This window comes from Poromitra crassiceps (genome assembly GCF_964638095.1).
Source record: "Poromitra crassiceps genome assembly, chromosome: 6".
In the NCBI taxonomy this organism is placed as follows: Eukaryota; Metazoa; Chordata; class Actinopteri; order Beryciformes; family Melamphaidae; genus Poromitra; species Poromitra crassiceps.
In genome coordinates this window covers 41332192-41344639 of record NC_139627.1, presented here as the reverse complement: position 1 = coordinate 41344639, position 12448 = coordinate 41332192, and the positions used below count along the sequence as shown (strand labels likewise).

Genomic DNA, 12448 nt, shown 5'->3' with positions numbered 1-12448 from the left:
TCTGTCATAAATGGTGACTGACACCAGCACAGACAGCAGCACAGACACCACTTGTACCTGAGCATGTTTTTGAGTATTTTAAGCTCCTTTGTTTACTTTACCAAATTCAATATACAATTGAAAGCACTGACATGTTACAGGTTTACTTTTTTTAAGCACTTGTCTGATGATGGGGAACTAGGGATGTAACGGTAACAAAAAAAATCACGGTTCAGTTCGATATGACATTCGGCATGTTTTCAATACAGCAAAAAAGTAGAAATGCCAGAGAAATGTTTATTTTAAAATGTTTGATTTCTTTTGATTTATTTTACGTATTTTTGTTATTATTTTCACAGTATAGTTAAACAATTTATTTCAATTTACGACATGTCTTTCTCGTCTCGGTTTTAGTTGACCATGATATCATGTACTGTAGATTTATAGAAGACCTGCACTGTTCAGCAGTCAAAGATTTGTTCGGTTTGCGATGCGTATTGAACCTAAAGCCTCGTACCTAAACGGTTCGGTACGAATACGTGTATTGTTCTTCCTCTATGGGGAACCTGTTTCTGTGAAGGCGACCAAAAACATGTTATTACCATTCCTCTCGGAAATGATAGCTTACACCGACGTTGACATGGAAGCTGTAATCATCCCCTGTCAAACTAATGTTTTGTGTTGTGCTTGTTTTGTGTTGCATTTGTTGCCAAGGTGTTTAACATGAAGTCATTAAGTGAGTAGTCTCGCTGGCCAGCCTCCCCTCCCTACCGCGAGAGGAGTCTGGCGCCGCAGGTCTCCATAGTGGGATTGCGATGGGCGGCTCTTAGCGGCAGTGCCCTTGGAAAATAGTTTCCAACAATGCAACTTGCCGTTTTCAGCGTGTAGCAACGAGCTAGCGTGTAGGTTTCTGCCGTTAGCTTGCTAGCTGGTTAGCGTTGTTGTTTTCACTGAGGCGGCAGGGCACTATTTACAGCGACACACAGGGAGGAGGGAGCGGAAGCCGCTCTGATTGACATGGTCGGAGCCAATGACAGAGCTTGTAATAAGCCGGGAGCGGACATCCGGCAGCAACTGAAACAGTCGCTCCAATGGGAGAGCAGAGTAGAGCAGAGAGGGCTTATCCCAGTTGCCTGTTTCCGCGGCGCCAGACTCCTCTCACGGTAGGGAGGGGAGGCTGGCCAGCGAGACTATCAAGTGAGTGACAGTGCCATATTGTACAAAGCTAAACTAGCAGCACTCGCACTAGCACTAAAGTGATTTTTAGCTAAAGTACTCAGTGTGCACCACAGCAGTTTCTATTCAAGGTTGAGGTCTGTCTCCTCATTGTTGAATGTGCAACTCTTTGTAAGCAGCTTTGAGAAAATGCCTGGAGGTCAATAATTACAAACTTCCATTATCCCATGGAGCCTCTATTCTCAGGGAAGTAATGAAAGAAAACAAATTGTAAATCTTTAAGACAAGAAGAAGCCACACTAGTGATGAGATGATTATCTTCTCTGAGCAGGCGCTCTAGAGATTCCTTCAGAGCTCAACTGACAGAGACACACTAAACCAGTGATATTTAACTTGTGGCCCGGGGGCCAGATGCGGCCCGCGAAAGGGTGCAGAGTGGCCCCCCGACCCTTTTCTAATTCACAATGAAAACTAACGTGGAATACAGTTTGACTGAGCTCCATCTAAATTGACAAATGCCGCTGTCTGCTTGCCACTCAAGCAGTTATATATGTACCTAACTAACTTAACCTAACTATCCTGTGTGCACAGAATTGTCAGACTAAACTCTGGCTGACACCCCAAAAACCTACAATCCACTACTGTACAGAAAAAACAATATTAATGTTTGTTTGTTAACTGGCCCCTGTCACTATACAAAAGTGCCCCCCGGACAAAGCACGTTGAGTATCCCTGCACTAAACCTTACAGTGGATTCAGACAGCTTGATGAAAACCGTGTGAGGAATGTGCTTAGCTGTCAGTCCTGCAGTGCCCCGCCCAGATACAGCTTGTCTGTACTGGAGGTATATTGGCAAAATGCAGGGACTTTCATGCAGCTCCTTTGTAAAGGCATGCAGGACAGGTATGCTATCATCACGAGTGTGTGTTCCCTCAGGTTCCAGGGTATAGAACAGGTCAGTCCACTGAAGAGGGGGGGTGACAGAGACAAGGCCTTGTTACAAAGAGAGGCATTTTGGATACATACCTTACAGACAGAACACCCCAAGGGCTTGAATGAAGAACTTTTGCTTGGTTGTTTTCTTTAAGGGGTGCGTCGGGTGGATGTGCTGTGGGTTCACGCATGATGCTCTTGCACTGTAAGGCAGTGTGGGAGCGTCATGTGTGGACCTGCAGTATCTCTATCCGATGCATTCACTTATATGCATTTTATTATGTATTTTTCTAATTCTATTTTAAATATTTTCTTACTGATTTTTGTTATTCTAATATGTTGACTTTTCATCTGTGCTTATTTAACACAAGTGTGGCCATCCAGCCTCATTCTTCTCGTCTGCAAAACATTATTGCATTCCTGCTGTGTAATATATACAGACTTATATACAAGTATACTGTTTAAAATTGTACCTTTATCTCTTTTTTGATATTCTCTGATGTTTTTGATATTATATTCATTGTTATTTTATGTTGTGAGATATTTCCTAGTACTTGATAATGTAATTGATTGTATTTCCGGTTTGACACTATTTATACGTCATGTCCATCTTCTGTCAGCACAATGCTGAGGAAGGCTCCACGCCGAAACGTACATTGTCATCTTGCTTGAAGGTAAATAAAACAACCAAAAGGAATTATTTTGAGTGCTGGTTTTTTGCCCCTCTCTTATTATTTTTTGAGCCGTGCACCGTAACTTTTTGAAACTTTTGAGAGTGCTCACCAGTCGTGACTTCTAGTCACTGACTATTTGGACAATTATTTTTGGGTGACGCACCTCTACCTACCTTCTACCTGCCAGAAACGGACTAAGATGGCGTCGTACCAGGAAATAGACGGCCTAACAGATGAAAGAGCTGCTACTCGGGCCTTCTCGGATTCCGACTCCGATGGTATTTTAAATTTATTTCCAATCGTGTCTACTGCACTGTCTTCCGATGTCCTTGCTTCTGACAATGTGGCCTCACTAGCCAGACGCTACGAGTTTCTACTAAAGAAAGAGACCCGTTCCAGCCTCCACGGCTCCACACTCTCGCAGTACTGGCGTAACAAACGCATACCGAGAGGGCTACGCATGAACAAAGAACCAGCGCTTGGAAGAGACAACAGCGAGTTTTGCCAACAATGGTGTGAAATTCTCAACAAATGTTCCTTTGACCTCATGCTCCTTGTCATTAAGCATGTTGACGCTGAACTGTCCACAACTAGAAAAGAGATCATGGATCTGAAGAAAGAGATGACCAACAAGATCGACGTGCAACAGCTCAAAGAGATTGAAACAACATGTATGACTTTGAAAGACACATATGAGAAGCAGGTCATGGAAGTGAAGCTTAACAAATATCGCAGAGACACCCTTGACTATAAGAACAAACGTGTCTATTCCTGGTTGTCATCAGACGGCTCAGGTTCTTATCAGAGATACCGACGCAGACGAGAAGAACACACAGCTTATAACGGGCTGTCCACGGAGGATTCGGGGAGCGACGGGCCAATGAGGGGCTCCAGACGGGAGCCTTTTTTAGGCGTACCCCCACAACGCAGGTACCAGACCAGAATATGGGCCTCAAACGCCGCCCAACCCGAAGAGGAGGCAAGCGACACCGCCAGCACCGGCAGAGGGAGAGGGAATCGGCGGCAGAGGGCGAAAACGTGATCAACCTGTCCAGCAGGTCCCTGTCTCCACAAGAAGCATCCATCCTCTCAAAAGGTTTATCCTTTATTCCCTCTGCTAAAGCTGATTCTTTTAGAACTAGGATTGAAATGTTTAAATTTTTGAGAAACATTAAACTACGTGCTTTCTTTGATAAGGGAGCCCCCCACTCACGTCCTTTTTTGAATCCTTCACAGACTGTTCCTATTTCCACGTCTGAACCAGGCCTGAGGGCTAAAAGTACTTTTGTTCCGCCTGCCCTGAACCCCTCCGTGGCCACCTTTTGCCGACTGGTTGAAGAGGATGTAGCCACAAAGGTACACTTGTACAAAAATAAAATGAGACTCTATTCTAATATAGAGTTGCAAGAAAAGAAAGCATTACGTGCACTTTCTACTGATTCGACTATTGTTATAAAACATGCCGACAAAGGGGGCGCTGTTGTCATCCAGACTAAAGAAGCGTACACAACAGAGATCTTGAGACAACTTGGTAATACAGATTTTTATACTCCCCTAATGGGTGACCCCACACTTAAATTTTTTCAGAATGTTGAGCATTTTCTTAGTACAGCCCTTGCTAATTCTCTTATCAGCCAAAACGAATTCAAATTCTTGTTACAGAAGCACCCTGTGCGACCTGTGTTCTATACTTTACCTAAAATCCATAAGAGCTGTGTTGAGCCAGTGCCTGGTAGGCCTATTGTGGCTGGCACACAATCTCTTACTGAGCCTATTTCTCAATATCTTGACAGACACATTAAAGTGTTGGTATCTGATCTTCCTTCTTATTTGAAAGACACCACTGACTTTTTGAATAGGTTAGGTGCTGTACAGCTCACTGATGAGAATGTATTCTTATGTACCATGGATGTCAACAGTCTATACACTAATGTTCCTCATGTGGAGGGCTTACAAGCTCTAACACATTTTTTGAATAGAAGATCGACGCTTCAGCCCCCGACTGACTTTTTGGTTGATTTGTCAAGATTGATCCTTAATAGCAATTATTTTAAATTTGAGAATTCTTACTATCTTCAATGCCAGGGAGTTTCTATGGGTAGTCCATGTTCCCCTAATTATGCAAACCTCTTTATGGGAAAGTTTGAAGAAGACTTTGTATATAATAACAACCCCTTCTCCATTTTTTTGAAGTGTTGGTTCAGATATATTGATGATGTATTTTTTCTGTTTTCTGGGACACACTCTCAACTAGAGGAGTTCAATGTTTATATTAATTCCAGACTACCATCTATTAAATTCTCTCTAGAATACAGTGAAGACACTGTCTCCTTCCTTGATGTTTCTGTAAACAAATCTGAACAACTACTGACAAAGGTGTATAGAAAACAGACAGACAGGAATAGTTTCTTGGACTACTCTAGCTATCATCCCCCCAGCCTCAAAAGAGGTTTGCCATACAGTCAACTTTTGAGGATTAGGAGGATTTGTAGTTCTGACCACATGTTTGAAGAGCAGGCTGCTGAACTATGTACAAGGTTCAGGGTAAAAGGTTTCAACAACACAATCCTTGAGAACAGCCTACAGAGAGTTAGGGGGTTGAAACGTGAGGACCTGTTGGTCCCGAAGTCCACCCCTGCCCGAGGGTCTAGAATAGTGTGTGCTGCTACTTTTTCACCTGCTTCTCAGGAAATAAAAAAATGTGTTTTAAGTCACTGGAATATCTTACAAAGTGACCCCCAAGTGGGCCATTTATTTGGCGAGCCTCCCTTGTTTGCTCAAAAACGGGCAAGAAATGTACGAGATATGATCGTTAGAGCTGACTGTTACACACGCCCCCCTGGCCCCTCCCATTTTTTGTCTGATGTACAGAATGGTAATTTTCCTTGCTTTAACTGTATTCAATGCAATGCTATGATCAGAGGAGAGACATTCTTCCATCCTCACTCTGGAAGAAAGTACTCAATTAAGAGTAGGATCTCGTGTAAAACTAAATTTGTTGTGTATCTATTGAAGTGTCCATGTGGGCTAGTATACATTGGAAAAACTATCAGAGAGTTGAAAACTCGCATTTCAGAACACAAGAGTAGCATTAGAAACAGAGATATAAAATCCTCTGTCGCCAGGCATTTTAATGAGTTTGGTCACGACGTGTGTTCCCTCAGGTTCCAGGGTATAGAACAGGTCAGTCCACTGAAGAGGGGGGGTGACAGAGACAAGGCCTTGTTACAAAGAGAGGCATTTTGGATACATACCTTACAGACAGAACACCCCAAGGGCTTGAATGAAGAACTTTTGCTTGGTTGTTTTCTTTAAGGGGTGCGTCGGGTGGATGTGCTGTGGGTTCACGCATGATGCTCTTGCACTGTAAGGCAGTGTGGGAGCGTCATGTGTGGACCTGCAGTATCTCTATCCGATGCATTCACTTATATGCATTTTATTATGTATTTTTCTAATTCTATTTTAAATATTTTCTTACTGATTTTTGTTATTCTAATATGTTGACTTTTCATCTGTGCTTATTTAACACAAGTGTGGCCATCCAGCCTCATTCTTCTCGTCTGCAAAACATTATTGCATTCCTGCTGTGTAATATATACAGACTTATATACAAGTATACTGTTTAAAATTGTACCTTTATCTCTTTTTTGATATTCTCTGATGTTTTTGATATTATATTCATTGTTATTTTATGTTGTGAGATATTTCCTAGTACTTGATAATGTAATTGATTGTATTTCCGGTTTGACACTATTTATACGTCATGTCCATCTTCTGTCAGCACAATGCTGAGGAAGGCTCCACGCCGAAACGTACATTGTCATCTTGCTTGAAGGTAAATAAAACAACCAAAAGGAATTATTTTGAGTGCTGGTTTTTTGCCCCTCTCTTATTATTTTTTGAGCCGTGCACCGTAACTTTTTGAAACTTTTGAGAGTGCTCACCAGTCGTGACTTCTAGTCACTGACTATTTGGACAATTATTTTTGGGTGACGCACCTCTACCTACCTTCTACCTGCCAGAAACGGACTAAGATGGCGTCGTACCAGGAAATAGACGGCCTAACAGATGAAAGAGCTGCTACTCGGGCCTTCTCGGATTCCGACTCCGATGGTATTTTAAATTTATTTCCAATCGTGTCTACTGCACTGTCTTCCGATGTCCTTGCTTCTGACAATGTGGCCTCACTAGCCAGACGCTACGAGTTTCTACTAAAGAAAGAGACCCGTTCCAGCCTCCACGGCTCCACACTCTCGCAGTACTGGCGTAACAAACGCATACCGAGAGGGCTACGCATGAACAAAGAACCAGCGCTTGGAAGAGACAACAGCGAGTTTTGCCAACAATGGTGTGAAATTCTCAACAAATGTTCCTTTGACCTCATGCTCCTTGTCATTAAGCATGTTGACGCTGAACTGTCCACAACTAGAAAAGAGATCATGGATCTGAAGAAAGAGATGACCAACAAGATCGACGTGCAACAGCTCAAAGAGATTGAAACAACATGTATGACTTTGAAAGACACATATGAGAAGCAGGTCATGGAAGTGAAGCTTAACAAATATCGCAGAGACACCCTTGACTATAAGAACAAACGTGTCTATTCCTGGTTGTCATCAGACGGCTCAGGTTCTTATCAGAGATACCGACGCAGACGAGAAGAACACACAGCTTATAACGGGCTGTCCACGGAGGATTCGGGGAGCGACGGGCCAATGAGGGGCTCCAGACGGGAGCCTTTTTTAGGCGTACCCCCACAACGCAGGTACCAGACCAGAATATGGGCCTCAAACGCCGCCCAACCCGAAGAGGAGGCAAGCGACACCGCCAGCACCGGCAGAGGGAGAGGGAATCGGCGGCAGAGGGCGAAAACGTGATCAACCTGTCCAGCAGGTCCCTGTCTCCACAAGAAGCATCCATCCTCTCAAAAGGTTTATCCTTTATTCCCTCTGCTAAAGCTGATTCTTTTAGAACTAGGATTGAAATGTTTAAATTTTTGAGAAACATTAAACTACGTGCTTTCTTTGATAAGGGAGCCCCCCACTCACGTCCTTTTTTGAATCCTTCACAGACTGTTCCTATTTCCACGTCTGAACCAGGCCTGAGGGCTAAAAGTACTTTTGTTCCGCCTGCCCTGAACCCCTCCGTGGCCACCTTTTGCCGACTGGTTGAAGAGGATGTAGCCACAAAGGTACACTTGTACAAAAATAAAATGAGACTCTATTCTAATATAGAGTTGCAAGAAAAGAAAGCATTACGTGCACTTTCTACTGATTCGACTATTGTTATAAAACATGCCGACAAAGGGGGCGCTGTTGTCATCCAGACTAAAGAAGCGTACACAACAGAGATCTTGAGACAACTTGGTAATACAGATTTTTATACTCCCCTAATGGGTGACCCCACACTTAAATTTTTTCAGAATGTTGAGCATTTTCTTAGTACAGCCCTTGCTAATTCTCTTATCAGCCAAAACGAATTCAAATTCTTGTTACAGAAGCACCCTGTGCGACCTGTGTTCTATACTTTACCTAAAATCCATAAGAGCTGTGTTGAGCCAGTGCCTGGTAGGCCTATTGTGGCTGGCACACAATCTCTTACTGAGCCTATTTCTCAATATCTTGACAGACACATTAAAGTGTTGGTATCTGATCTTCCTTCTTATTTGAAAGACACCACTGACTTTTTGAATAGGTTAGGTGCTGTACAGCTCACTGATGAGAATGTATTCTTATGTACCATGGATGTCAACAGTCTATACACTAATGTTCCTCATGTGGAGGGCTTACAAGCTCTAACACATTTTTTGAATAGAAGATCGACGCTTCAGCCCCCGACTGACTTTTTGGTTGATTTGTCAAGATTGATCCTTAATAGCAATTATTTTAAATTTGAGAATTCTTACTATCTTCAATGCCAGGGAGTTTCTATGGGTAGTCCATGTTCCCCTAATTATGCAAACCTCTTTATGGGAAAGTTTGAAGAAGACTTTGTATATAATAACAACCCCTTCTCCATTTTTTTGAAGTGTTGGTTCAGATATATTGATGATGTATTTTTTCTGTTTTCTGGGACACACTCTCAACTAGAGGAGTTCAATGTTTATATTAATTCCAGACTACCATCTATTAAATTCTCTCTAGAATACAGTGAAGACACTGTCTCCTTCCTTGATGTTTCTGTAAACAAATCTGAACAACTACTGACAAAGGTGTATAGAAAACAGACAGACAGGAATAGTTTCTTGGACTACTCTAGCTATCATCCCCCCAGCCTCAAAAGAGGTTTGCCATACAGTCAACTTTTGAGGATTAGGAGGATTTGTAGTTCTGACCACATGTTTGAAGAGCAGGCTGCTGAACTATGTACAAGGTTCAGGGTAAAAGGTTTCAACAACACAATCCTTGAGAACAGCCTACAGAGAGTTAGGGGGTTGAAACGTGAGGACCTGTTGGTCCCGAAGTCCACCCCTGCCCGAGGGTCTAGAATAGTGTGTGCTGCTACTTTTTCACCTGCTTCTCAGGAAATAAAAAAATGTGTTTTAAGTCACTGGAATATCTTACAAAGTGACCCCCAAGTGGGCCATTTATTTGGCGAGCCTCCCTTGTTTGCTCAAAAACGGGCAAGAAATGTACGAGATATGATCGTTAGAGCTGACTGTTACACACGCCCCCCTGGCCCCTCCCATTTTTTGTCTGATGTACAGAATGGTAATTTTCCTTGCTTTAACTGTATTCAATGCAATGCTATGATCAGAGGAGAGACATTCTTCCATCCTCACTCTGGAAGAAAGTACTCAATTAAGAGTAGGATCTCGTGTAAAACTAAATTTGTTGTGTATCTATTGAAGTGTCCATGTGGGCTAGTATACATTGGAAAAACTATCAGAGAGTTGAAAACTCGCATTTCAGAACACAAGAGTAGCATTAGAAACAGAGATATAAAATCCTCTGTCGCCAGGCATTTTAATGAGTTTGGTCACGACGTGTGTTCCCTCAGGTTCCAGGGTATAGAACAGGTCAGTCCACTGAAGAGGGGGGGTGACAGAGACAAGGCCTTGTTACAAAGAGAGGCATTTTGGATACATACCTTACAGACAGAACACCCCAAGGGCTTGAATGAAGAACTTTTGCTTGGTTGTTTTCTTTAAGGGGTGCGTCGGGTGGATGTGCTGTGGGTTCACGCATGATGCTCTTGCACTGTAAGGCAGTGTGGGAGCGTCATGTGTGGACCTGCAGTATCTCTATCCGATGCATTCACTTATATGCATTTTATTATGTATTTTTCTAATTCTATTTTAAATATTTTCTTACTGATTTTTGTTATTCTAATATGTTGACTTTTCATCTGTGCTTATTTAACACAAGTGTGGCCATCCAGCCTCATTCTTCTCGTCTGCAAAACATTATTGCATTCCTGCTGTGTAATATATACAGACTTATATACAAGTATACTGTTTAAAATTGTACCTTTATCTCTTTTTTGATATTCTCTGATGTTTTTGATATTATATTCATTGTTATTTTATGTTGTGAGATATTTCCTAGTACTTGATAATGTAATTGATTGTATTTCCGGTTTGACACTATTTATACGTCATGTCCATCTTCTGTCAGCACAATGCTGAGGAAGGCTCCACGCCGAAACGTACATTGTCATCTTGCTTGAAGGTAAATAAAACAACCAAAAGGAATTATTTTGAGTGCTGGTTTTTTGCCCCTCTCTTATTATTTTTTGAGCCGTGCACCGTAACTTTTTGAAACTTTTGAGAGTGCTCACCAGTCGTGACTTCTAGTCACTGACTATTTGGACAAGATACTGAACCCCAAATTGCTCCCGTTGGTGTGCCAGCACCCTGCGTGGTAACCTGCCGCCATCGGTGTGTGAATGGGTGAATGTACCTACTGACTGTAAAGCGCTTTGGATAAAAGTGCTAAATAAATGCAGGCCATTTACCATTTGGCATATGACACTACAGTCTGGATACAACATATACATTAGATTACACTTTCTAATCGATGGAAAATCATAATTAATGTATTTGAGAAAATTAATAACCGAGCACCTTTGAATAAACTGGGTGGAGAATCTGCTCACCCTTGTCCTCTTCTCCCTACTTATACTCCCACCACATCACTGACGACGTCACAATTGCTCAAGCTGATGACATCACTTCTGTCATAAATGGTGACTGACACCAGCACAGACAGCAGCACAGACACCACTTGTACCTGAGCATGTTTTTGAGTATTTTAAGCTCCTTTGTTTACTTTACCAAATTCAATATACAATTGAAAGCACTGACATGTTACAGGTTTACTTTTTTTAAGCACTTGTCTGATGATGGGGAACTAGGGATGTAACGGTAACAAAAAAAATCACGGTTCAGTTCGATATGACATTCGGCATGTTTTCAATACAGCAAAAAAGTAGAAATGCCAGAGAAATGTTTATTTTAAAATGTTTGATTTCTTTTGATTTATTTTACGTATTTTTGTTATTATTTTCACAGTATAGTTAAACAATTTATTTCAATTTACGACATGTCTTTCTCGTCTCGGTTTTAGTTGACCATGATATCATGTACTGTAGATTTATAGAAGACCTGCACTGTTCAGCAGTCAAAGATTTGTTCGGTTTGCGATGCGTATTGAACCTAAAGCCTCGTACCTAAACGGTTCGGTACGAATACGTGTATTGTTCTTCCTCTATGGGGAACCTGTTTCTGTGAAGGCGACCAAAAACATGTTATTACCATTCCTCTCGGAAATGATAGCTTACACCGACGTTGACATGGAAGCTGTAATCATCCCCTGTCAAACTAATGTTTTGTGTTGTGCTTGTTTTGTGTTGCATTTGTTGCCAAGGTGTTTAACATGAAGTCATTAAGTGAGTAGTCTCGCTGGCCAGCCTCCCCTCCCTACCGCGAGAGGAGTCTGGCGCCGCAGGTCTCCATAGTGGGATTGCGATGGGCGGCTCTTAGCGGCAGTGCCCTTGGAAAATAGTTTCCAACAATGCAACTTGCCGTTTTCAGCGTGTAGCAACGAGCTAGCGTGTAGGTTTCTGCCGTTAGCTTGCTAGCTGGTTAGCGTTGTTGTTTTCACTGAGGCGGCAGGGCACTATTTACAGCGACACACAGGGAGGAGGGAGCGGAAGCCGCTCTGATTGACATGGTCGGAGCCAATGACAGAGCTTGTAATAAGCCGGGAGCGGACATCCGGCAGCAACTGAAACAGTCGCTCCAATGGGAGAGCAGAGTAGAGCAGAGAGGGCTTATCCCAGTTGCCTGTTTCCGCGGCGCCAGACTCCTCTCACGGTAGGGAGGGGAGGCTGGCCAGCGAGACTATCAAGTGAGTGACAGTGCCATATTGTACAAAGCTAAACTAGCAGCACTCGCACTAGCACTAAAGTGATTTTTAGCTAAAGTACTCAGTGTGCACCACAGCAGTTTCTATTCAAGGTTGAGGTCTGTCTCCTCATTGTTGAATGTGCAACTCTTTGTAAGCAGCTTTGAGAAAATGCCTGGAGGTCAATAATTACAAACTTCCATTATCCCATGGAGCCTCTATTCTCAGGGAAGTAATGAAAGAAAACAAATTGTAAATCTTTAAGACAAGAAGAAGCCACACTAGTGATGAGATGATTATCTTCTCTGAGCAGGCGCTCTAGAGATTCCTTCAGAGCTC

The 12448-nt window shown here is 42.5% G+C and overlaps 1 long non-coding RNA gene across 1 annotated transcript; it reads left to right on the top strand.

The window, feature by feature from the left end:
• Positions 1–2140: 2140 nt before the first annotated feature.
• On the top strand, positions 2141–10528 carry LOC310778521. The gene is made up of 3 exons (XR_014552777.1): positions 2141–3858; positions 3999–7693; positions 7834–10528. It is a non-coding gene; the product is annotated as an uncharacterized lncRNA (long non-coding RNA).
• Positions 10529–12448: the final 1920 nt, after the last annotated feature.